The 26344-nt window shown below is 35.5% G+C and overlaps 2 long non-coding RNA genes across 5 annotated transcripts in view; one reads left to right on the top strand and one right to left on the bottom strand.

The window, feature by feature from the left end:
- Positions 1–690: 690 nt before the first annotated feature.
- LOC134733736 (uncharacterized) lies at positions 691–14187 on the bottom strand. Its single transcript, XR_010117357.1, has 2 exons — positions 14104–14187; positions 691–11122 (listed from the first exon to the last, which is right to left on the bottom strand). It is a non-coding gene; the product is annotated as an uncharacterized lncRNA (long non-coding RNA).
- A 4810-nt stretch (positions 14188–18997) lies between these two features.
- The window catches only part of LOC134733735 (uncharacterized), a 41802-nt gene continuing 34455 nt past the window's right edge, over positions 18998–26344 (top strand). For all 4 annotated transcript variants that reach the window (XR_010117354.1, XR_010117355.1, XR_010117356.1 and 1 more), the window contains exon 1: positions 18998–26216. This is a non-coding gene — a long non-coding RNA (uncharacterized lncRNA). The remainder of the gene's footprint in view (positions 26217–26344) is intronic.

Below are 26344 nucleotides of genomic sequence, written 5' to 3'. Positions count from 1 at the left end.
TTCCATTTTAGGATTGAATTCTATTTTTCAAATTAATTTTTTACAAATGTTAATCTTATGTGAGCCTTTCATTCATCAAAGTGTATCATTCATTCTACCTCTTAATTGTATGTATATGAGGAATTAAAGTACTTTAAATGTTAGCCAATTTAACACAAAAGTTAATAAAACAAAATTGCTTGGCAACAATTAGAATGCATTCCAAATCAAAACAGAAATAACATACATTGTCTGCCAGATTGTATTATCCATTAGGCTAGATGGTCTTTCAGTGATTCTACATACCTCTGTAATAGATCTGACCACATTGTATTGTTGATATTCTTTTCCACATTTACATAGCACCTTTCTTGCTAGAATAGGTGTTTTTGGAGGGGATGTACTATGACTTAGTCATCTTTGTATCTAAAGAAATTCCTGGCACAAAGTAGGCTTTCAATAATTGTATGATAGATGACTAATCGACTGCCTAACTAAATTAACAAATTATCTCTGTCTTACTGTTTTGTGTTGGGCCTATACTCTTTTGTTTATATCAGTTATTCAATTATTGGACTGGCATAAGATTTGATTTGAAATTCTCTTTTGAAGTTATATATTGACTAAAAGCCATAAATATAAAATATAAAATAAATGTAAATATTAAAATAAAAATAAATAGAAATAGAAATAGAAATACTGTATTAGATATTTTTCATTCTAAATGAATGAGCAAATTTATTAATAGGTGCTTAAATTAATGAGTTTGCTAATAGATAATATTTTTCTGAGCACTTGCGCATTCCCAGAATATTTTTTTAAACAGAGAAAATGACCAACTATAAGCTTGAAAACGTGTCAGGAAAAAAATAGTAACCTAGAGGAAAAATATGTGAGGGTAAAAAGAGAATAAATCAATCACTGAGGCTTCCAGAAATGATAGAATTATCCAGTAATCCTTTTCTAGTATTTATCCATTTGTTCAACAGTATTGTCTTCCAGTGTTCTCTGAAGGATAATTATGTAAATACTTAGCATTCTCAAAATAATGATAAAAAGGTATTCTGCCCCTCAGAAAAAATTAACAATTTAACAAGGGAAAGAATATTAAAGAAAAGCATAGTTGTGCCAGATCTAAGGGGAGAATGAACATAAAAGAAACAAGTAACTTAATTAACTAAGATGTCAGAAGGTAAATCAGGAAAAACATAATTGTACTTTAATCTATAAATAAGACAATGGCCCAAGATAATTTGTACTGTCTCCTCATGATGTCTGCTATCATTTACACTGCAAATAGTGCCATATGAAATGCTGTTATTTGTATATGAAGATGGTGCTATGACTCATCAGTAACAAATCTACAGAATTGCTTTGTTTTAGGAGTAGGAAAGGGCTGGCAATAAATTCATTCACACTCTCAGCTGGTCCTCTTGTGAGCAATGGTGTACATTGGCAAGTTGAAGTTACAGCTGCAGTCAGTCAGTGAGCCTAAAACAAAACAAAACAAAAAACCCAGTGAGTGAAAAATCAATTAGATTTAATTGGTGAATGGGGGAGCGTGAATCTCAGACCTGATATATCAACACCAAATCTCTGACCAACTAAGCTAAGCTATCCATGTGAAATCAAACAATGAATCTATATTTCATCAATTTTTAACATCAGATGCTTTTATATTTTAATGAATTTGAGAAAACGTCCCCAATTCCTGCTTAATGTACTGACTCCAGCATGCGCATCACAAATAGAATGTGAGACATCACTCAGTACTATAACTATGAGAAAATATGTAAAAATGCGTGGTCAGTCTCAACTTTTCATGGAAAAACACAATCCAAGTAATATTTTAAGTGGTCTCTTCACATGGACCAGCCCCATGGATGGCAGGTGAGTTTGATTTCCCCACAAAATAAGTAAGTTGAATAGGAATCATTAAGCTTTTTGACTCAATGCCTCTGGTGGAATGTCGTGAAAAGATGTTTTTTTAATGTTTAATGCTTTTAAATGATGAAAGCATGATCTAGCATAGGCCTTGTAGTCAATCATAAAGAGGAACTATCACTGATGTTGAAGTTATGCTGTGTCAGGTACTATACCACTCCTCATATTGGACTCAGTTCTAACAGTAGAACTATGTGGTAGTATTATCTTTATTTTCTAGATAACAAATTAAATCTTGGAGTAAAAATTTGTCCCGGGTCAAAGATGGCAAAGATTGAATTTGGTTACAAAGACTTACTCTTAAGTCCATGATAACAAAAATATGACCAAACAGCTTGGCTAGAATTTATGTAATTTGTATTATTTATATTAATCAATGGGTATAAATACTTGACCTAAAAACTCAAGGGGCAGAACATGGATTTTTATATGACCATGATTTTTGACCAAGAGCTTTATAAATTTAGAACATATTGTCAGAAATATTCTATTTTCTCAGTTATTTTAGCTTTATCTTAAAGACTTTACTAAACTGGCAGAATTCATGGGTAGTTACAGCTTTCCAGTCATGCTAATGTTTTAAGAGATGGTTATAACCCAGAAAGTAAACATCTGTTGGGTTAAAAATTAAAGTATTTCTTTCATTAATTTATCTAAGACTTTTTAAATGCGATTCTCAGCGTGGCTTATCATGATCCCTATATTAAAGATAGTCCAATATCTATTAAGTTAAACTACATACTCCAAGGCCAATCAAAGCACTTCTAATTTACCATTCTTTATGGGTTTCTCTGTTTAAACAACTTGGGAACGTTATTTTAAAAAGTGTGCGGCAACCAAGAAAGTACATCTGCATACATACATAGATACTTTCAATCACTGATATGCATGCATGTAAATGAATCACGGTGAAACAATCATTTCAAAAGATAACTGAAAGGTTGCCTTAAAGTCTCTTCTTCCACATTGCCATGGCCTACTAAAAATTCTATCTTATTGACCATGTTGTATTGTCAATGCTTTCTTGCCCAATCAGAGTATGAGCTTTATATGGGCAGAGACTATATTTTTTTTCTCAATGATATCAGTGCATAACACAGTTCTGGCACTCACTGATTACTTATTGAACAAATAATTGAGTGGTGTAAAGTAAAATATCAAATTACGTAATAGCATCATAGGTTATAATCCACGTTCGTATCCATGAGTGGATCTGATTTTTTCCTGCATACTCTTGAATGCTTGAAAATGCATCTTTGGTTCATCCAGGCACAAATTTTATAGAAGAGAGTTCTATTTAATCATGTATAGATGAAATAGAATTATTACTCAAAAGCAACAGGAGCCTCCTATAGTGCCCATGACAGAAGCTGAAAGGAGTTGACTTTCCTTGAATTCTAAGCAATTGTTGCATGCTGGTCCCCGGACAATAATATAAAGCTGGTAAAGTTTGTATTTGAGATGACCTTCAACCTCCATTTTTTGAACTTGTTTGACCTTTTGCCTCTGTTCCCAGGCATCCAAAGCCTCTGGGATGTGTTCTGACTGTAAAAACTCTGATGTTGTGAAAAAAGCTTAAGCTTCGCCTCCACTCAAACCAGGTAACTGGCTTGGATGTGAGTTAATTTCTCTACACTTAGTCCTCTCAGTGTAAGTTTAGAATAATAGTGATCTTCACCTGAAAGGAATGGTGTAGGCCTATATGAAAGGATGTAAGTGAGAATGCTTAATAAACTGTGCAACCTTAAACAGGTATTTGATGTGACTCAAAAGAGCCTTAAAATGAGGGAACTTCTAAGGCCCTCTCTCCCCTGATGTATTTATGATCCAAATAACTCCATTTTCTCCCTTCTATAAATTCCCATCTCTTGTTGCAATTGTTGGGACAGAAAATAATCTGACTGTTCCCTAAATTTATTCACCTTAAGAAAAAATGCCTGACAAGGGTGGGTGCATTGGCTCATGCCTGTAATCCCAGCAAAGGTGGGCTGATGGCCTGAGCTCAGGAGTTTGAGTTCAGCCTGGGCAATGTGGTGAAACCCTGTCTCTACAAAAAACTACAAAAATTAGCAGGGCATGGTGTTGCATGCCTGTAGTCCCAGCTACTTGGGATGCTGAGGTGGGAGGATCGCTTAAGCCTGGGAAGCAGAGGTTGCAATGAACGGAGATCACGCCACTGCTCTCTAGCACAGGCAACAGAAAGAGACCCCATCTCAGAAAAAAAAGAAAAGAAAAAATGCCTTATGAACATAAAACCACCTTAGTTTGTTGATATTTTTTAAGAGAGTTGTGAATCTAATTATTCTGCAGCCTGCTGGGGACAAGTCCGTCTTTTGTCTAATCTGTTCATCTCTATCCTGAGAAACACAAGAGTCAGAAAGGTGGCATCCCAGAAACAAAAGCCTATTCATATCAATGTTAAGGCTCTGATACATAAAGGATGGTAATTTAATTTCCTGAAATTTGTTAGTCTGAAAGTTTAATTAAGAGAAACCAAGACACTAAAATAGTTTTGTATCAAATATGTAGAATAGTGGGACTTAACTACTAGATGACTTATGTTTCCATACTGATTGTTAAAATGATATTTATGAAAGAAACCAAGCATAACCATTTTAACAATTCTAGGCATACTCTAAGAGGTAAAATTAAAATTAGGGAAAATGAGACCATTTATAATGGGCCATTATGACTCTGAATAACGATGATTATTGGTTCTGCTTAATAAAACTGTCATCTAACAGAAAATAGATATTAAGCTAAATTACATTACATTATCATTCTATCATCCCACAGAATTAAATGCAAATCTTAAAAAATAGATCCACAAGGAAACAGACCCAATATTAACCTTTTTTACCTATTTCCAATTAGCTTTAATTAGTAAAAGAACCCATGTGAAGAAGTTAAAAAAGTATATGCTGCAAAAGCATATAATTTACTAGAGCAAATGACTAAATATTTATTACTTGTGTATTTTTAAAACAAGATAGCTTTGTTTTAGAACAGGAGGATTCCAAGGCAGCATCAGAACTTCTCAAACTTCCCTCCTATTATTTAACTTTTGCTCCTTCATTTCATAGCTTGTCCTTCCTGTCAGTCTCTTCCTGTCCTATCTGCTGACCAAGTCATGTAGAGGAATCTTTGCTTTACCTTTCTATTATTGCCATTTCTAAATCTGATTGCACTCAGACAGTATTTCTTTCAAGGTACTTCTTTGGCTCTCAGAATCAAAATTTATAGTTTACGTGACTTCACATGTTGTGAAAATACAGATATTTAGAACTCAGACCTAATTAATCAGAAACTCTATGGTGGGACCTATGGATCTACACTTTAGTGTTTTCCAGAGGTGATTTTTAATATCTCTGGTTTGAGAATTACTGTACTTGAACTACTGACAATTAAAGGCAACATATTAATATTAAGGTATATTGTTGTGAAGTTTAACATTTACTTGGTTTATATTTAATCCATTACTGAAAACATTTATTGAGAACATACTATTTGCCAGGCTGTTTACTGGGTAGTAGGGCTACCTAGATAATGAAACATCCTTTCTCTCGTGCATCTTACAGTCTTATCAGAGGCATTTGCTCTTTCAAATCACTTATAGCATTATCTCTTCAGAACACTATAGAATCCTGTGTTCCCTGCTCCCACTAGTGTAAGCCAAAAAGAGATTTCAGTCAAATAAAATCACAAATAATTGAAATAAAACAATAATAGAAAGTATGTAGACTAGATGTAGATGAAGAGAAAAATAAGTGAATAGGTAGATCGAAGCATATAAAAATGCAACAGAGAGAGAAAAAGAAAAGAAAAATATTAAAGGAAATTTAAAAGGCATGGAAAAAAAATATCAAGAAGCCCTGGCATATGTCTAATAAGAATTCCAGTAACAAATAATAGTATTGATAGGGAAGAGGAAATATTTGATATGATGGCTGAAACCTTTCTTGAAAACTGAAGAAAGCAATGAGTAATTATTTTGAAAATTTAAATAGACAAAAAAAAACCCAAATTATACCTAGTCACTTTGTAGTGAAATTGCAGAACATCAAGGACAAAGAGAGAATTTTGAAATCAAATAGAGATAAAAGGTAATTTACAAAGGAACAATCAAGTGGATGGAAGACCTCATCAGCATTAGGAAAGACCAAAAGAGAATGAAGGCGTAACTTCAATGTGCTGACGAGATAAATCTCAGTGAAAAGTTAAACATTTAAGAGAGAAGGTGGAATAAAGAAGTTTAAAGATGCACAATGACACAGAATTTCCTACTTTCACTTGAAAAAAAATACTAAAAGACGTATTTCATTAAGAAATAAATAAATCAAGAAGGAAGGAGTATGATTCAGGAAGAAACAGTGAGCAAATAAATCAGTAAAAAATATTTTTAAATCTAAGTAAGTTTTGGATATAAATGATATTTGTACTACAAACACTGTTATGCCTTAAGTAAAAACTACAATTAAGTTATAGATAACCTAAATGTTTATAAAAATAGATTGTCAACAGGCAATTTTATTTTTAACAAACTAATTTGGGGATATATCAAGAGGCACTTGAATTAATGTTAAATATGTAATCAAAATCAGTTTATTTTCCCTTTATATTATCACTTTAATGGCAACTTAAAACTCAGCTGACATGAAAACAGGTCTTATTTCCCCTAGAAGAGGTTTACCAATTTCCCCTAAAAGGATGTTTTCTATTATTTTAAGCAGCAATTTCGTTGTCTAGTTTTAGCTTGTCAAACTTGTCAAACATTTAATTGTTGAATGATTAGCTCTTCACAAACAATGAAAGCCCCATCTTAAAAGCTTTTTGTTTATCAGAGGCATCCTAACCTTGTATGCCTCGTTTTTCGAGTCATAGGTATTAGCAGTATTATAATGGTATTAACAAAGAGAAGAGGCTATATGTGACAGAAAATGAGCAACCTATTTATTATGTAATTTAGGAGTTGGATTGGTGTGCTGCAGATTAATAACTTTCATTTATATCGTAGCTATACTTAAAAAACATGATGGAGTCTTTCCATTTTTTCACTGCTTAGATTGATGGGTTTTTCCCTGAAAACAAAACAAAACAAAACAAAAACAAAAACAACTTTTGAATAACATGGCATCTGGTAAAGTCAAGGAGGTAAATTTGTTTTTTTCTTCCTCTTCAAGAGAGAGTTGGCATAGTTTGCAAGAATATTTTCAAGAAACAACAAGGAAACAAGTATGAACTTTCATATTTAATGAGAAATTGAAAGGTGGGTTTATAATAATCTCAGTTCAATGTTTTATCAAAAGTGTTGGCATCAGTAGGCTGGGCACGGTGGCTCACGCCTGTAATCCCAGCACTTTGGGAGGCCGAGGCAGGTGGATCACGAGGTCAGGATATCCAGACCATCCGGGCTAACATGGTGAAACCCTGTCTCTACTAAAAATACAAAAAATTAGCCGGGTGTGGTGGTGGGCACCTGTAGTCCCAGCTACTCCGGAAGTTGAGGCAGGAGAATGGCGTGAATCCAGGAGGCGGAGCTTGCAGTGAGCCAAGATCACACCACTGCACTCCAGCCTGGGCAACAGAGCAAGACTCCATCTCAAAAAAATAAAAAATAAAAAAAAGTGTTGGCATTAGTAATATCAATATATTGTCAACATCTGCTAAAAGTGATCAAACACTTGGTCAGTTCATGCAATCAGGAAAAAAAAAAGTTGTTTGATTCACTTAAAAAAATCAAATCATTTAAGTGTGGATAACGCTTTTTGAATCTTTTGGGGGTGTGTGAAAATAAACTGATGAATGGTTTAAAAAATGTTTATGTTAATTGCTACAGAAATATAAATTTTAGTCGTTTTTTAAGAATTTTTTTTCTTACTACATTTCCATGCAATTAAGAAAATTATCATATTGTTTCTTTTTTTAACTTTTAAGTTCAGGGGTATGAGTACAGGTTTGTTTTGCATAGGTAAACTTGTTATGTGAGGGCTTGTTGTACAGATTATTTCATCACCCAGGTATTAAGTCGAGTACCCATTAGTTATTTTTCCTGATCCTCTGCCTCCTCCCACCCTCCACCCTCTTAAAGGCCCCAGTGTGTGTTCCTCTCTATGTGTCCATGTGTTCTCAGCATTTAGCTCCCACTTATAAGAGAGAACATGTGGCTTTTGGTTTTCTGCTCTTGAGTTTGTTTGCTAAGGATAATGGCCTCCAGCTCCATCCATGTCCCTGCAAAGGACATGATCATGTTCTTTTCTATGCTGACCCACAATTAACCAGTGCATTCTTCCCTTGGATTCCCTAAGCTTGTGTGCCTGATGAGCTGCTCTCCAGTTATGGCACCATGATTTCCATTCCTGAGGGGAGGCTGTGACAAAGAGCCAGGAAAATAGGAGCACCCCTCCTACTCTCATAGTGCAGTGGTTGAGGATCCTTTTTTCTATACGATTTTAAAACTGGAAATACACAAAATGTGCCAACATAATTAAAGGTAAAACTACCATGAAATAGCACAAATATTCTGCACATGAAATGTTAAGAACTAAAACAAAAAAATCTGCTTTTAGTAGGACTACATAAACCTGAACAAAACCAGTCAATACAGAATTGGGCCTATGTACAATTATTCTTGAAGTAATCCAAACACAGTAAGTACTCTAAGATATCTAAAATAATCTATGACAAAGGAAATAATCTGAAAGAAAGAAAAGATAATTTTGGGAAATTCTTATGTGTTATACTTTTATGTGGAGATAAGCTGAATGGAAAAAGAATTATTGTAAAATATTGAGAAAAGATTCTAAGATACGAAATAATTAAGAAAAAGAGAATAGGTAAAAGGAGCCCACGGTGATGAAAAGGCACTGCTCATTTTCTTTTTAAAAAATTTCCTCAAATTATTAAATCCAGGCATTCCCAACTTTTTTTTTTTTAGATGGTGTTTCGCTCTTATTGCCCAGGCTGGAGTGCAATGACATGATCTTGGCTCACCACAGCCTCTGCATCCGGGATTCAAGCTATTCCCCTGCCTCGGCCTCCCAAAATGCTGGGATGACAGCGTGAGCCACCATGCCTGGCCAGCATTCCCAATTTTTAAAAATGAATGATTGGCACAAATCTTAGAAAGCCATTTTCTGTAGATTTGAAAGCTACGCTATTTACATTGTTACTACTTTCTTGTTAAATCTTGCATGTCTGCAGTATGTGTTGTAATAGAAACCTAAGATTATGGTCTGCCGTATTCATATTTTAAAAAGAAAATTTCAGACTGTATAATCAACGAGTTGATGATTCATATTTGCTTGTACAAAGTTAAAAGTGTAACTTGCCAGAAAAGAAGGAGGCCTGAAAAGTATTCTAAATACATTAATAAGAAGTGTTCTACATGAATTAATTTTTGTTTTACCATCTACAGAATTTCTGCCACATTCTAGGCACTTCATATTTGCTGCAACATTTATTCTGACGTTGACAGAACAAGAGAAAAGAAGTTCAATTTTAAGTACCATGGATTGAAATTAAACTTAGGGAAGATATCTTATAGTGTGAATTGTTAATCTGTATTTAACAAGATATTCATTTATTTTGGGTGATTTAAGGATGGTTCCTTCTGGAAACAGGATTACCAACATATGGACCTATTTAGTCAATTTCAACCTTGTGATTTTGAATCTGACAAGTTCTCAGCTGCTTTTACTAAATAATGGATTTTCTTAATAATTACTGTACTCAAACTTAGCAAAAAGCTCTCACGATTTATAGCCCAGTGTTTTAGTCACACATTATTGTGTCTTGTCAAATTGAAACCATATACTACATTCTTTACTTATTAAGATGGTCTTTCTTTGTAATAATTTTGGAGCAAATAGTTTACTTATCTAAACCTCTGATTTCTGATTTAGTAGATTTTTGAAGCATTTCTTTTCCTTACCATACATAAAAATTGTCAGTTGAGGACAAGGAAGGATTAACCTGGACTACGGTGAATAATTGTTCAGGTTGCTTACTGTGTAACTCCAGAGGAGCATTCATAGGGTAGAATATGCAGATTTAAGTATTTATTACAACCATTTTCTGGCAGATAACAGCGGAACACCCTGTTCTAATAAAATTAGTTTATTATGACAAATTGCCTACAGATGGACATAAAGTGTCTTGAGGAAGGGCACCTGCTTTGGACTGAATCCTGTCCCCCCAAAATCATATGCTGAAGCCTAATCTCTAATGTGATGGTATTTGGAGATGGGGCCTTTGGGAGATAACTAGGTTTAGATGAGGTCATGAGTGTGGGGCCTTCCTGATTAGTACCCTGAAAAGAGAAAACAACAGAGAGCTTGCCCTCTCTCTCTCTTACCCCACAGGCACACAAAGAGGTCATATGAGTACACAGTGAGATAATAACTACCTATGAGAAAAGAGAAGAGGCTTCAGAATGAAATCTACTTTGCTGGTACTGTAATCTTGGACATTATTCTCTAGAACGGTGAGATAATAAATTTATCTTATTTAAGCCACCCAGTCTATGGTATTTTGTTATGGCACCCTGAACTAAGACAAATTTTGTTACCAAGAAATGAGGGTGCTACTGTAACTAATACCTAAACATGGGGAAATGGCTTTGGAATTGGATAGTGAGTAGAGGCTCAAGAATTTTCAGGTGCATCCTAAACATATGAACAAACAGTAAAGGTGATTCTGGTGAGGGCTTAGATGGAATTGAGGAATATGTTACTGGAAACTGGAAGAAAGGTGATCCTTGTTATAAAGTGGTAAAAAACCGAGATGAACTGTATTCTAGTGTTTTGGGGAAGGTAGAACTTGTGAGTGATGAAATTAAATATTTGACTTTTCTAAGCAATGTGACGAAGGAGCAGCTGGTTTCCTCCTGACCATTTCTGCTGAAATGAAAAAAAAAAAAAAAACATAAGTTGAAGAAGAAATTGTTCAGCAAAAAGGAACCAGAACTTGAAGATTTGAGAAATTCTCAGCTTATCCACACTATTAAAAAATGACAAAAACTTGTTCTGAAAATAACACCAAGAGTGTGACTGGACAACCACTTGATAAAAGTTTATGAGATTATATGAGCAGAAATTCTTCCAGTTTGAACTGAAGGGGATGAAGATGGGACAAAAAGAATGAAGGCTTTGAGACTTCTGGGTTAGACATGATGGGCTGATTTGCTTATTTGGCTGTGAATCTGCACTATTTCTTTTTTCTTTTTTTTTTTTTATTATACTTTAGGTTTTAGGGTACATATGCACAATGTGCAGGTTTGTTACATATGTATCCATGTGCCATGTTGATTTCCTGCACCCATTAACTTGTCATTTAGCATTAGGTATATCTCCTAATGCTGTCCCTCCCCTCTACCCCCACCCCACAACAGTCCCCGGAATGTGATGTTCCCCTTCCTGTGTCCATGAGTTCTCATTGTTCAATTCCCACCTATGAGTGAGAACATGCAGTGTTTGGTTTTTTGTCCTTGCGATAGTTTACTGAGAATGATGTTTTCCAGTTTCACCCATGTCCCTACAAAGGACACGAACTCATCATTTTTTATGGCTGCATAGTATTCCATGGTGTATATGTGCCACATTTTCTTAATCCAGTCTATCGTTGTTGGACATTTGGGTTGGTTCCAACTCTTTGCTATTGTGAATAGTGCCGCAATAAACATACGTGTGCATGTGTCTTTATAGCAGCATGATTTATAGACCTTTGGGTATATACCCAGTAATGGGATGGCTGGGTCAAATGGTATTTTTTGAGAAGATCAACAAAATTGATAGACCGCTAGCAAGACTAATAAAGAAGAAAAGAGAGAAGAATCAAATAGATGCAATAAAAAATGAAAAAGGGGATATCACCAACGATCCCACAGAAATACAATCTACCATCAGAGAATACTACAAACACCTCTATGCAAATAAACTAGAAAATCTAGAAGAAATGGATAAATTCCTTGACAAATACACCCTCCCAAGACTAAATCAGGAAGAAGTCGAATCTCTGAATAGACCAATAACAGGTTCTGAAATTGTGGCAATAATCAATAGCTTACCAACCAAAAAGAGTCCAGGACCTGATGGATTCACAGCTGAATTCTACCAGAGGTACAAGAAGGAACTGGTACCATTCCTTCTGAAACTATTCCAATCGATAGAAAAAGAGGGAATCCTCCCTAACACATTTTATGAAGCCAGCATCGTCCTGATACCAAAGCCAGGCAGAGACACAACCAAAAAAGAGAATTTTAGACCAATATCCTTGATGAACATTGATGCAAAAATCCTCAATAAAATACTGGCAAACCGAATCCAGCAGCACATCAAAAAGCTTATCCACCATGATCAAGTGGGCTTCATCCCTGGGATGCGAGGCTGGTTCAACATACACAAATCAATAAATGTAATCCAGCATATAAACAGAACCAAAGACAAAAACCACATGATTATCTCAATAGATGCAGAAAAGGCCTTTGACAAAATTCAACAACCCTTCATGCTAAAAACTCTCAATAAATTAGGTATTGATGGGACGTATCTCAAAATAATAAGAGCTATATATGACAAACCCACAGCCAATATCATACTGAATGGGCAAAAACTGGAAGCATTCCCTCTGAAAACTGGCACAAGACAGGGATGCCCTCTCTCACCGCTCCTATTCAACATAGTGCTGGAAGTTCTGGCCAGAGCAATCAGGCAAGAGAAGGAAATAAAGGGTATTCAATTAGGAAAAGAGGAAGTCAAACTGTCCCTGTTTGCAGATGACATGATTGTATATCTAGAAAATCCCATTGTCTCAGCCCAAAATCTCCTTAAGCTGATTAGCAACTTCAGCAAAGTCTCGGGATACAAAATCAATGTACAAAAATCACAAGCATTCTTGTACACCAATCACAGACAAACAGAGAGCCAAATCATGAGTGAACTCCCATTCACAATTGCTTCAAAGAGAATAAAATACCTGGGAATCCAACTTACAAGGGATGTGAAGGACCTCTTCAAGGAGAACTACAAACCACTGCTCAATGAAATAAAAGAGGATACAAACAAATGGAAGAACATTCCATGCTCATGGGTTGGAAGAATCAATATCGTGAAAATGGCCATACTGCCCAAAGTAATTTATAGATTCAATGCCATCCCCATCAAGCTACCAATGACTTTCTTCACAGAATTGGAGAAAACTACTTTAAAGTTCATATGGAACCAAAAAAGAGCCCGCATCGCCAAGTCAATCCTAAGCCAAAAGAACAAAGCTGGAGGCATCATGCTACCTGACTTCAAACTATACTACAAGGCTACAGTAACCAAAACAGCATGGTACTGGTACCACAAAAGAGATATAGATCAATGGAACAGAACAGAGCCCTCAGAAATGATGCCGCATATCTACAACTATCTGATCTTTGACAAACCTGACAAAAACAAGCAATGGGGAAAGGATTCCCTATTTAATAAATGGTGCTGGGAAAACTGGCTAGCCATATGTAGAAAGCTGAAACTGGATCCCTTCCTTACACCTTATACAAAAATTAATTCAAGATGGATTAAAGACTTAAATGTTAGACCTAAAACCATTAAAATCCTACAAGAAAACCTAGGCAATACCATTCAGGCCATAGGCGTGGGCAAGGACTTCATGTCTAAAACACCAAAAACAATGGCAACAAAAGCCAAAATTGACAAATGGGATCTCATTAAACTAAAGAGCTTCTGCACAGCAAAAGAAACTACCATCAGAGTGAACAGGCAACCTACAGAATGGGAGAAAATTTTTGCAACCTACTCATCTGACAAAGGGCTAATATCCAGAATCTACAATGAACTCAAACAAATTTACAAGAAAAAACAAACAACCCCATCAAAAAGTGGGCAAAGGACATGAACAGACAGTTCTCAAAAGAAGACATTTATGCAGCCAAAAACCACATGAAGAAATGCTCCTCATCACTGGCCATCAGAGAAATGCAAATCAAAACCACAGTGAGATACCATCTCACACCAGTTAGAATGGCCATCATTAAAAAATCAGGAAACAACAGGTGCTGGAGAGGATGTGGAGAAATAGGAACACTTTTACACTGTTGGTGGGACTGTAAACTAGTTCAACCATTGTGGAAGTCAGTGTGGCGATTCCTCAGGGATCTAGAACTAGAAATACCATTTGAACCTGCACTATTTTTCAAGGAGAGGAAAAACGGGCCCCAAAGGCAATTCAGAGATAGCCAGAGCCACAGCCTCAGTTTCAACAGGCTGGACAGTCTCCACTCAGCTCTTTGGAGGCAGAACCACTCAGAGGACTCAAGCCCGTCAGAGCTAGGCGGTGGGGCTGGCAACCCCACGGGGTGGAGAGGGTGGGGCTATCCTGCAAATCCATGTGGGTGATGGCTTGGGTGGGATGCTCTGGATTGAACTGTCCTCCCATCCCCTGCTCAGATTCTGTGTTGAAGCCCTTACCTCCAGTGTTATGGTATTCGGGGATGGGGCCTTTGTGAGATAATTAGGTTTAGATGAGATCATGAGAGTGAGGCCCTCAGGATTAGCGCCCTTATAAGAAACCTCAGAAAGCTTGCGAGTTCTCTCTCTCTCTCTTTCTTTTTCTTTCTCTCTCTCTCCGTGCATGCGTGTGTGTGTGTGTGTGTGTGTGTCATGTGGAAACACAGCACAAAGGCAGCCTCTGCAAGCCAGGAAGAGGGCTCACCAGAACCCAATCAAGCTGGCACCCCGATCTCAAACTTCCACCCTCCAAAACTGTGAGAAAATAAATTTCTGTTGTTTATGCTACCTAGTCGACGGTATTTTGTGCTGAGCTGACTAATACAGTTCCTTTCCAGAGTGTACAAAAATGTCACATGAATCAGAGCTCACCAGCTCTGGTAGGTATGATTGTTCAGTGTTCAGCATATAGGAAACACTGGGGAAATGCTCATATGTTCAATGAAGAAAATACGCATAACAAGTGATTTAACAATAAAGTGATAGTTCATTGGATTACTCTAAAAAATATGAGTTTTTTTAATGGCAAACTCTCCACAACACACTTGATAATAGATTGAGAGGAAGATGGCTGTGTAAATAATTAAGCTGAAAAAATAAGTTACATTTGCTCTCACAGATCAGTGGTCAAAGAGAGACAAAATGCTGAGGGTGGGGTGGGGTGCACAGGACATTGAGGACCAAAAGCACTTGGGATCAGCTTCAAACTGAAGGTAATAACTGGAGTCTTAAACACAGATTTTTCCAGGAAAACAAAATGAGAGAAGTCAGATCAAGCAGAGGAAGTTGTATGAACAATCACTAAACTTTCTGACTTATTCTCCAAGTTTCTTATTCCTAAACTACAAATATCTTGATTGCATTCTGAGAACATGATGTGCCTCCCTCTATCTTAGCAGTCACTACTTCATATTAAAATATATTTTGATGCTTTCCTTTCCCATAGATTCTCCAAGTCATAAACAATACCCCCCGCACCTAGCACAGAGCCTGGTACCATGTTGTTTGTCAAATTAGACTGAGCTCTGCTATTGCCTTCTTCACCGGGTGGTCCATACTCTCTTCTACCTTCCTTTAATACACTGGCATATGTTTTGTAAGCCCTCGCCACATTGTATTCAATTGTTTGTTAATGTGTTTGTCTTCCTAATTAGACTGTGAAATTCTTGAAGGCAGAGATTAGGTCCTGTTCATCTTTGCATCATCAGTGTCTTGCCTAGCATATAGTAGGGTTCCCTTAGGGCTCCTTTTTTTATGAAATGAACGAACATTCAGTATTTCAAAATTACTGGAAATTAGTGTGCTTTAGGTAACGGTGAGCGGAAGGAAGATGGATAAGATATAAGACTGGGAAAATATGGGGAAAATCCATGTTTGAGGTTACTTGATTAAAAAGTAGGAGCCTTGAGTGACTTCTGTGCTTGGTGTGATGGTGATATTCACCAAGGTAAGTTATACTAGAATAATAAGTTAGGGAGATAACAGTGAGTTGAGATTTATGAAATATGCAGGTGTCTAGTAGAGTTGGATAATTAGGCCTGGAGCTTGAGAAATTCAGAACAAAGATAGTGATTTGGACATCATGAGAGGCAGTATACAGTAATAATGATAATAACTAGACAGGACATGGTGGCTCAGGCCTGTAATCCCAGCACTTTGAGAGGCCGAGGCAGGTGGATTGCCTGAGCTCAGGAGCTCAAGACAAGCCTGGGCAACATCGCGAAACCCCTTCTCTACAAAAAATACAAAAAATTAGCCGGGCATGGTGGCATGCGCCTGTGGTCCCAGCTACTTGGGAGGCTGAAGTGGGAGAATCGCTTGAGCCTGGGAGGTTGAGGCTGCAGTGAGCTCACATCATGCCACTGCACTCCAGCCTGGGTGACAGAGGGAGATCCTATCTCAAAAAAACAAAACAAAACAAAAACATAATAATAATAATAATAATAATAATAATAATAATAATAAATATTAAAGCACTTTCTAAGTGCTGGGTAATAATTGCTTAGGTAATACATGCTAGTACCCTTAATACTCACATAAACAAACTTTTGGAGATGTGCATAATTATCCCCATTTTACAAACTAGAAACCAAGCCACAGACCTCCTAAATATTTTATCTTAGGTCGTGCAGATCTCAAACCAAGCAGGATTCCCACCCAGACAGTGACTCTGCTTCTAAAATTCGTACTCACTATACACCAGTATAGGGACTGGGACTGTCAGTCTTTCCTTTGCTTTGTGACTTGATTATGTTACCCACCACTTCTGTGCCTCAGTTTCCTCATTTGCAAACTGAGGGAAATAATACTATATATCTCAAAACAGCGCTTGGCATATGGTAGCACTCAATCAACCTTAAATCATTATTTCCATTAGCCTATTTATGAATGTTGAAATCACAGAGGAAAAGGAGATTGGGTGAATGCAGAGAATAAGAAAACCAGAGGGTCCTTGATCCTTTAAGCAGTGGTTGGTTAGAAGAAATCTAGTATGGAGGCTGTGTGATCATCCCAAGGGGAAAAGTGAGGCTTCCAGACCTGGGGCCTGGGCAGAATCTGGGATGCCTGGTCCGGTGCAGAGGGCTGAGTATCAGTCATCCACAGCAAGCACTGCGGTGCTAGAATGATAAACTGAGAAGAAATATGCCAAATCAAAAGCCTAGTCAGCCATCCAAGTGTAAAGTCCATCTAAAGGGACTGAGCAAAGAAATATGAAAAAAAAAAAATAAAAACCAGCTGAGACAGTATGAGACAAAGCTTGAAGTTTCTTAAGCAGGTGTTAAGGACTTCATAGGATGCCATGACATTGAGAGTTGTCCAGAAGACAGCTTTTAAAGACAGTAGTCTTGCACAAGCTGAGTTTGAAGAATAATCAAAGGGGTAGGAGGGAATAAGGATGAGGCAGGATCATAAAAACCCAGGGAGGAAAAAATGTGAAGGATGTGGGGTGATGGGAGATTTGGTAAGATCCCATTTCTTTCCAGCACCCACAACTTAGTTAATCCCTACAACAATTTAATGAGGTGAGCAGTCCATTTATTCCCGTTTTTATAGTTTAGGAAAATTAGACAACAATAATAACTGGCTTTGGGTTACACAGCTGGTGAGCGTCAGAGCTGGGATTTTAACCCAGGCTGCCTGGCTCTCACGCCCATGCTTGCAACCATCTATTGCATAGTCCTTATTCTTGGCTGATTTCCTCTTTGTCGTGGCTCACTTTACTCCATCCCTTGTATGTTTCTAAAGACAGAGAACATGGCGTGAACCCGGGAGGCGAAGCTTGCAGTGAGCCGAGATCGCGCGCGCCACTGCACTCCAGCCTGGGCGACTGAGCGAGACTCCGTCTCAAAAAAAAAAAAAAGAGAGAGAGAGAAAGAGAGAGAACTTGTTTATAGCATTTTCCATCTCCATCTACCTACTCTACACTCAGCAAGACTGGGCGGGGGTAGGGGAGTGGTACACGTTTAGATTTTAAGGAATTGCCCTCTCAAATATTTACGTATAGTCTGTCTTTTCCATTCCTACAAGGCTTCAGATTTTTTTGAAACAGGTTTCAGAAAAAAAGAAAAAAACTAAATACTTTCTTCTTTCACTTCAGGAACCTATGAGGAAAAATAAATCAGTTAATATTCCAAAATGAATTAATGGATTGCTGAGTCAGCAAATTTGATATTAAAACCATTCAATTACTTTCTAAAACAAGAAGGACTAGTTAATATTGATTGGCTGTTTGGTGAGATGTAAAATGTAAAAAGTACTTTGAAATATGTGTTATATCTGTGTTTAAAGAGAGAGCGAGTCAAAATAATAAGAACATTAAAGTTAGAAATGTCTACTTCAATTGGATCCACTCCCTCAGTAAGTCAGTAAGTGCAGTGTAATGCTCTTTAAAGCATAGTTAGAGGATTCAAAATCCATAATGACCTTGAAGGTCTTACCAGGGTTCCAGATAATCAATACTGTTAATAATCACATAATGCGTATTAAGGATCAATACATTCTAAAATTTAAAATAGCCTGATTTGGAATCATGTTGGTACTAATTAAAATTCCAATTTTAACCAACAAAAACATAATTGAATATAAATGTTGGTTAAATGAATAGATAACTGCATGAATAGAATAAAAAACCCAGGCATAAATTATGATGGTTTGCTTTCTGGTCCTGTAACATATTCTTTTTGAATATTCTAATCTCAGATAATTACATACAGATTTTAAAAGTCAAATTTTCTATTAAGATCAGTTCTTTCTTCTATGTACATTATCCATTAGGTATTAAATTCCATTGCATAGAGACAGTGAGAAGATTAATTTGGGTGGATTTGATTGTTGGGGTAAATATAGTATATGAAAATTAATCTTAAACTAAATTAAAAATTCAAGTTTCCCCAGCCTACACTTACTCTGTAGCTCAAAAGTTTTTAACTTTGGGTGTACTTCAAATTGTCTGGGGGAACGTTTAAAAATACCATTTAGTGAATCCCACCCAGGGCAATTAAATCAGAATCTCTGTAGGTGGAGCATTAGTTTTCTCAGAATCCTCCCAGGGATTCCAGTGTGCATCCAGGGCTGAGAACCAACATTCTAGTCTTTTTATTAGCTTTATTAGCATTGATCTTAAGATCCCCTACTCTAGGATGTCAGAATTTCAGGGATAAAGAGATGGTTGGTAAAAGCTACCTTTGTCATTTGTTCATTCACCCTGACAACATATATATTAAGATGATGGAATGAAATGTTATATGAAGATCTCAGGAACACCAACCAATAACACAAAGCCCTAGTTCTCAAGTGACTGAGAGTCTAGTATAAGGGGGAAAAGACAGGTGAAATGCTATATTAAAAGATATACAAGAAAAAAATAAGGCCAACCTGATATCCCACCATCACCTCAAAAGCAACACATCCAAAAGCTTCTCTCTTCTCTCCACACATTTTCCTAGTCCTTAGATACTAGGACCACAATCCTAGAAAACTAGGCTTGGATATTAGCCTGGCACTGACTCCTTCCCACATGTCTTGAGTTGACAAATCGTGTGGGTTTTCCCTCAACAGTATTCCTTACATCTGCATCCTCCTCTGGATTCTCACTTTATGCCTATAGTCTTATTTAATGTTGGTCTAGAATACAAATACAGTGATATAACTTGACTCCCTATACATACTTCCTTATTGCAAAACATAACTCTGGTCATGTCTAAAAATCTCCAGTGATTTTTTTTATGTATAAGAATTTTAAATTACTGATTTTTCAAATTCTAATAACCTCCACTATTTGTCCAAACCATGTAAGTATTTATTCTGGTAGTTTATATGAATACTATTAAGAAGCAATGAAAAAAAGCTAACTAAATATTTTACAGGAACAGAAAACCAAACACTGCATGTTCTCATTCATAAGTGGGAGTTGAACAAGGAGAACACATGGACACAGAGAGGGAAACATCACACACCGGGGCCTGTTGGAGGGTGGGGGGTTAGGGGAGGGATAGCATTAGGAGAAATACCAATCATAGATGAAGGGTTGATGGGTGAAGCAAACCACAATGGCATGTGTATACCTATGTAACAAACCTGCACCTTCTGCACAGGTATCCCAGAACTTAAAGTATAATAAAAAATAAAAATAAATAAAGATTTCATATATGTCAAACACAAACGTTTATGAATATATTACAAGGAGGAATGCAAAAAGCAAAAATGTAAATTTACAGTACATAGTATGGGAATATTAAACATCGTTCCAATATAAATTATTCATAGATTCAATTAAAGTATTATTAAAATAGCAAACAAAATAGTAGATTAAGTGGAAAAAACAATTAAGATAATTGAAAGCAAAATAATATTCTTGGATTTTATAGATTTGTGATGTAAAGAAGCAAAGCTTCATTTGATCCATTTTGTTGTAATTTTTCTAACTGCTCCCAAAATTCTTTTAACATCTACACTACTCAGGGAAACGCTGTAGAGGACCCTGTAAACTATTTCTGCATATTTTCCTTTGATTCCTTCATCTTCAGATGATCCTACTTTTTTCATAAATGCAAGATCTTTGTTACTACCTTTTTTTCTTTTCAAGAACTGGAATATTTTTAATTAAGTTAGACCTATAATTTTTATTTCTTTTTTTTTTAACATTTCGTTTGTATTTGCCATCTTTTGTTTTTTGTACTTGGAGATACCTATGCAGAGTTACCGCTCTCCCTATCAACACTGTCTTAACACATGTGCCATCAGAGTAGGATTATTCCTGCAAAACAAGTTTGCAGCACCACAGTATGTTTGCTTATTATGTGTGAACCATTTGTCTGTCTTTTTTGTATAAATTGAACAATTAAACGATTGATTTTACTTGTATGATGTAATAAATGTCGGAATAATAAAACAATATTATACTAACAAAATTACCAGTACTTTGGACTTCAAATTAATATGACATTATTGAATGCTGAAATACTGAAAGCCTGTATTGAAATCCCTGGATTGCATTACTAATATCACAGTACTTCTTAAGATAATGGTATTTTTACTAGGTGGACTTTTCTAAGTGAGGCACTGTAGGTACAGTGGTCCAAATTTACATAATCCTCTGAAATATTCTGTAATTTAATTATTGTGACTCTATTGTAAAGTAATAAAATTGCTAAGATTATATAGTTTCCCATCAGAAGAAGCAATTCCTGTTATTTAGTTAGTGTTTTTGCATTAGATTGAAATGTCAGAAGGTCATTGGAAAGTTTGCTAATATTTTTTAAATTGTTTTTATTCTTTGCATTGTTTCTGAGATTAAAAAATCATTTAACATAATGTATTGTGTTTTATTTGGAGAAAATTCTTTGCTACATTACTGTTCATTTGCAACATTTACATTTTACATATATGACAGTAAATTTTATATATATATATATATATATATGCAAAAGGAATTTTATTTCAAGGAGCCCAGTTTTAATAACTTACTATCATACTATTGGTGGCAAAAAATTAAAAAAATAAATTTTCATTTTACAATATGATTTTTAGGATTTTAAATTTTATTTATATTTCTAATTTCATATACTTTCCGACATTTCTCTATCAGAACACACACAGACATATTCACACATATGTTTACATAGATGTTCTGACTTTTGCTTGAAAATTTTGTTCTACCCAGAATAACTCCATTCATCCTTTCCATCTTTCTAAATCTTATCCATTCTTCAAAACACTGTATAAATCCTGCCTATGCTTCTCTGGCCACGGTAGCATTAAATCTTCTTTCCTTCTTCTGGATACCTTTGGTCTTTAATATTTGTATCATTAATTTATTAAATATGTTCATTCTCTTAATAGTTCTTAGAGTTATGCTGCTTAATATTTTTTATTTAACTTTTATATGCAGTGATTTAACTGTAAACTTTTTGAGGACAGAGTGCTAAGTTCATCTTTATCAATTTGCTCTCTAATTGCCTTCTGTAAAAACTAGTAAATATAAGAGAAACAAGCAATAAAATCCACACTGCCCATATCTTACATTTTATATGGGAAAGCGATAAAATTTAAAATAAATATATTTATTATGATAATGTTGAGTAGGGATGTTAATTCTCCCATGTGACATGTATATGGGTATATATGTATGCTTGTATTTATAAAGAAACGATTATAACTTAATTCTCATTAGCCTCTTACAGCTTTTCAAAATTCATTCTACTGTGTCTTCTCATGACTGATAACTTGGAAAGGTGATTGACTGCCATTATAGCCCTTGTTTATTTAGGAGGAAACTGGTGTTCAGAGAATTATAACTTGATAATAAAGATTTGATCCTTATTAATTGGCTAAGGAGGTGCCATAATTAGAGTCTAGGAGTCTTCTAATCCAGTTTCTCTCAAAATATCTGCACTGAAAGACCAGCTCCCCACCCACCCCCAATATGCCGCTAACCATTATTTTTTAGTAATATAATTGAATTACTAGAAAAATAAAAAAATAAGTTAAACAAAACACAAGTCCAAATATTTTATTACTAAATTAAACCTCATTAAATTACTTTAACAAATAGCTCTAAGAGTTCCTAAATCATTCATCTCAATGCGCTTATTGTTTTGGTTGGATAACAAATAGCACATGGAACAGCTCCAGTATCTGGATCACACTTTGAGTATTGTTTGTGTCAATCATGACATATCCCTTCTAAAAGAATCATCCTCATCCAGAATATCTGCCATCTAAATTGCTGTTTACTCACACAGGATCTAACCCTAATGCTAACCCAACCCAAACACTAAATTTACAGCTGAATGGAGTGGGGCCAAAAAATAGATTGGCCAGCAATTTTTGAACTGTGTGGCCAGGCTGCAAAAGATGAGCTGGGTTCATCAGTATTTTTGTCTCTGGGCTTAGATATAATATGCGAAGAAAAAAATTTTCTGTGAAATTCCCAGGTTTGGGACATGGTTAAAATGTGAACGAGCAGAAACTTTGAGTAATCCGTGAAAGCTGGATGGGGCAGGGCAGAAAGAGGAATATGTGCAATGCAGCTGAGTCATATTAATAGTAGATCACTAAAGATTAAAGAACTGCTGGGCCAGTCACAGTGGCTCATGCCTGTAATCCCAGCACTTTGGGAGGCCGAGGCGGGTGGATCACGAGGTCAGGAGTTCGAGACCAGCCTGGTCAACATGGTGAAACCCCATCTCTACTAAAAATACAAAAGTTAACTGGGCGTGCAGGTGCACACCTGTAATCCCAGCTACTCGGGAGGCTGAGGCAGGAGAATCGCTTGCACCCAGGAGGTGGAGGTTACAGTGAGCCGAGATCATGCCATTGCACTCCAGCATGGGCAACAGGGCAAGACTCCATCTAAAACAACAACAACAACAACAACAACAAAGATTAAAGAACTGTGCTGAAGCTGAAATATATAAAGCTGCTAGAATTCTAGAATTACCCCCAATACCCCTTAGCCCAAGGAATGAAACATCATTTTCTTTGAATGTCCTAAGATACAGATCCCACACTTCTTACAATGTATGTCTATATCCTAGCTGGCACAAGTATGTCTCTGAATTATTCAAGAAGCTTAGCTTAACCAGGACATAGTCCCAGGCTTTTCTTATTATACCAAACAAGCTTATTTCAGAACCAATAGAAGCCATATTTGAAAGGCAAGTTATTGGCATCCACATCTCTGCAATGAGACTGTAAACCAAACTGTGTTGATCTGGTAGAACTATCTGTTTGCTACTAAAATCTGTCTCCTACATACCTACTTTTCTATTGCTTTGTTTTTAACTTAGTCACAAAAAAGAATAATTACAACATTTTTTATAGTTAATTATAGTCTGATTTTGCTCAAGGAGGAAATATCTTAAAATTTATACCAAATTATCTCAATAATGGATGAGCTCCCACAATTCATCTGCCCTCTGTATGTTCTCCGATTTGCAGAGCTTTTTAGAGCCAACCCCTACTCTTTAATAGGCCAGACATGTGCTTTTAGTTGTACTAACCCAGACACATATCATATATTAACGGCTTCTGGAATCACCCCAGAAATCAAAGGTGTAGGTATGAGATTGAGTGCACAGTGATTTTCAAAACGTGTTTTATTGCTTGATGCTTTTTTTTTTAAAAAAAGGAAAATGTTCAGATAGATTTTAATTCCTTAGCTATATTAAAATAGCATATTTGCTTCACAGTTTAAAAGTTTGTCTTAGTACAAAAATGAAATCATAGCTTCCTTTTTTATTCTTCAGTAAATTCTAAATTTTAAGTTACTGCTAAATTAAATGGTTTGTGTCAGATGTTAACAATATGCAGCTTTAGATTAAAACAAGCTCCATGTAATCTTACTGAGCCAGTAGGTCACAGAAATAAGAGAAAATGTGCTTGAATCACAGGAGAGAAGGGATGTTGGATAGATCTGTGAAATCTTTATGTTGTAGTATCAGCTGATTGATAGCAGTGATTCTCAGAAGGGTTCCAATATTATGCCTTTTAAAAGCTGGAGATTAGTGCAACCATGGTGAATACAGTGACATTCTGGCAAAGAAAAAAGGGTCAGGGCTGGCAAAATGTGGCAGGTGTCAAAATAAAAGGTTAGGCTCTATGCCTGGGGACCCATCTGTCAGATAAAAGTATGACAAGGCAATTAATGTGTTTATTTATGTTGCTTATGACAAACCATGCATTCCCTAAAAATGATCAATTTAAACATTATCAACTGTTTTCTGGAAATTAAAATTAATATAAAAATAAAATGCTTAAAATAAAAAGCATAGTGTAATATTGAAATGGGTTGTTTATATAACCAAATAAAGTTAACTTGGGGAATTATAGTAGTCTTCATTGAAGGATTAGAACTATTAAATATAACATCTTGACAATATAGAGGTTATATTAAGGATCCACAAAACTGATGTTTATGTTGCAAGATAATCTTGGTAGCACTTCTCATAAGTTCAGCATGTTTTATATTCATTGAGCTAAATTTGATAATTTCATAATAAAATGAAGCCAAGAAAACTATGAAGAAATAGAATTTAGATATCCAAGCTATGCGTCTTGCATTTTCTTTAAATGTTTTGTTCACAACCTTGTCATTATTAGAGCTTTCATTTTCACTTTGTGACTAATCCTGACTTCTCTTTAATTTATTTATTATTTATTTAGCTTTCTCACTACTTCTGTTTTACCATCTGTTTAAACTAGAATATGTTTAGATTTAATATTCATCGGTGATACATTTTCCTGCAGATAAAATAAACTACTACAAGCTCCTAAAATGTCATGTGTTTTACTGGTCAATAAAATCTAACCCAGAATTTTGAGAGAAACCATTTACTACAGTCTAAAGTTTTATGCAGAAACTGATCATCTCCACTGTTTCCTTGAATAAAGAAGCTGTCAATTACCATGCATTAATAAGTGAGGCTCACACCTTATAGTAACAACAAAATTAGAAGAGAAATAATATGTATGTCTAGTGTAATGTGATATGCAGAAGAAAAATTTAAATTCTTTAATTGTAAAGGAAAAAAGCCAATATGACAATGTTATTGCCAACGTGCACTTTCTGTCTGCTGAGCGATGAAATTAACAAGTAAAGCCGTTGGAATAGTCAATAAAATCATTTGGCTTTGGAAAGAACAGTGGTATTTTGTTCAATAGTTTTGTTTTCTTTAGGTTGAGGCAGCAATTATGCCATCATCATCACTTTCCATCTTTTAGAAGGGTATTGGTTAAATTTTGAGTTAATGATTTTTTTTTCTCCCCAAGATTCCTTTCTAGCCCCTAACATTACTATAGTCTTAAACTATCTTCTGTTTGCCATACGAAATAGCTTCTCATAGGACAACACCAATGTCAGGGTAGGAGTTGAGGAAGAAAAAGTAAATAAAAATACACAAAATCCAAACTTTGTTATATGTTCCATTCAGTGGCCTTATACATGATTTACAAATTTTGTTTGCAGTTTAATTATAATTAACCACTATTTAAATCAAATTCACTCCTGGCTGTATTTCCTGATTCAGAGTTCCATATTGCTTCTATTGCTGGTTTTAATTTATTTGAACCTCAATCTTCATTTCCTATCCATTTTTTTTTCATTTGCCTAGAGGTACTTGAAAATGCATTCAGAAAAAAAAAATTCTTACTCACCATTTTGTACAACTCTTCAAAACTCTAGGATATGCTACATAATCCACATAATAAAAGTAGTAATTTCAACAGAAAATCAAGATGCCACTCGATTTTGCCATGGATTTATAAAAATGACACATCAGACAACAGGTAAGTTTTTTTTTAACTTATTGACCACGGTAATAATCCATTATCAACTAGCTATTTCACAGGATATATTCTGTCTTTACATTGGAAGAAAATATACAATGAAACTCATTTTATAAAAAGAAAAACCA

This window comes from Symphalangus syndactylus, chromosome 12, assembly GCF_028878055.3.
Source record: "Symphalangus syndactylus isolate Jambi chromosome 12, NHGRI_mSymSyn1-v2.1_pri, whole genome shotgun sequence".
NCBI lineage: Eukaryota > Metazoa > Chordata > Mammalia > Primates > Hylobatidae > Symphalangus > Symphalangus syndactylus.
Note: the sequence above shows the minus strand (reverse complement) of the source record. Positions and strands in the feature narration are given on the sequence as shown.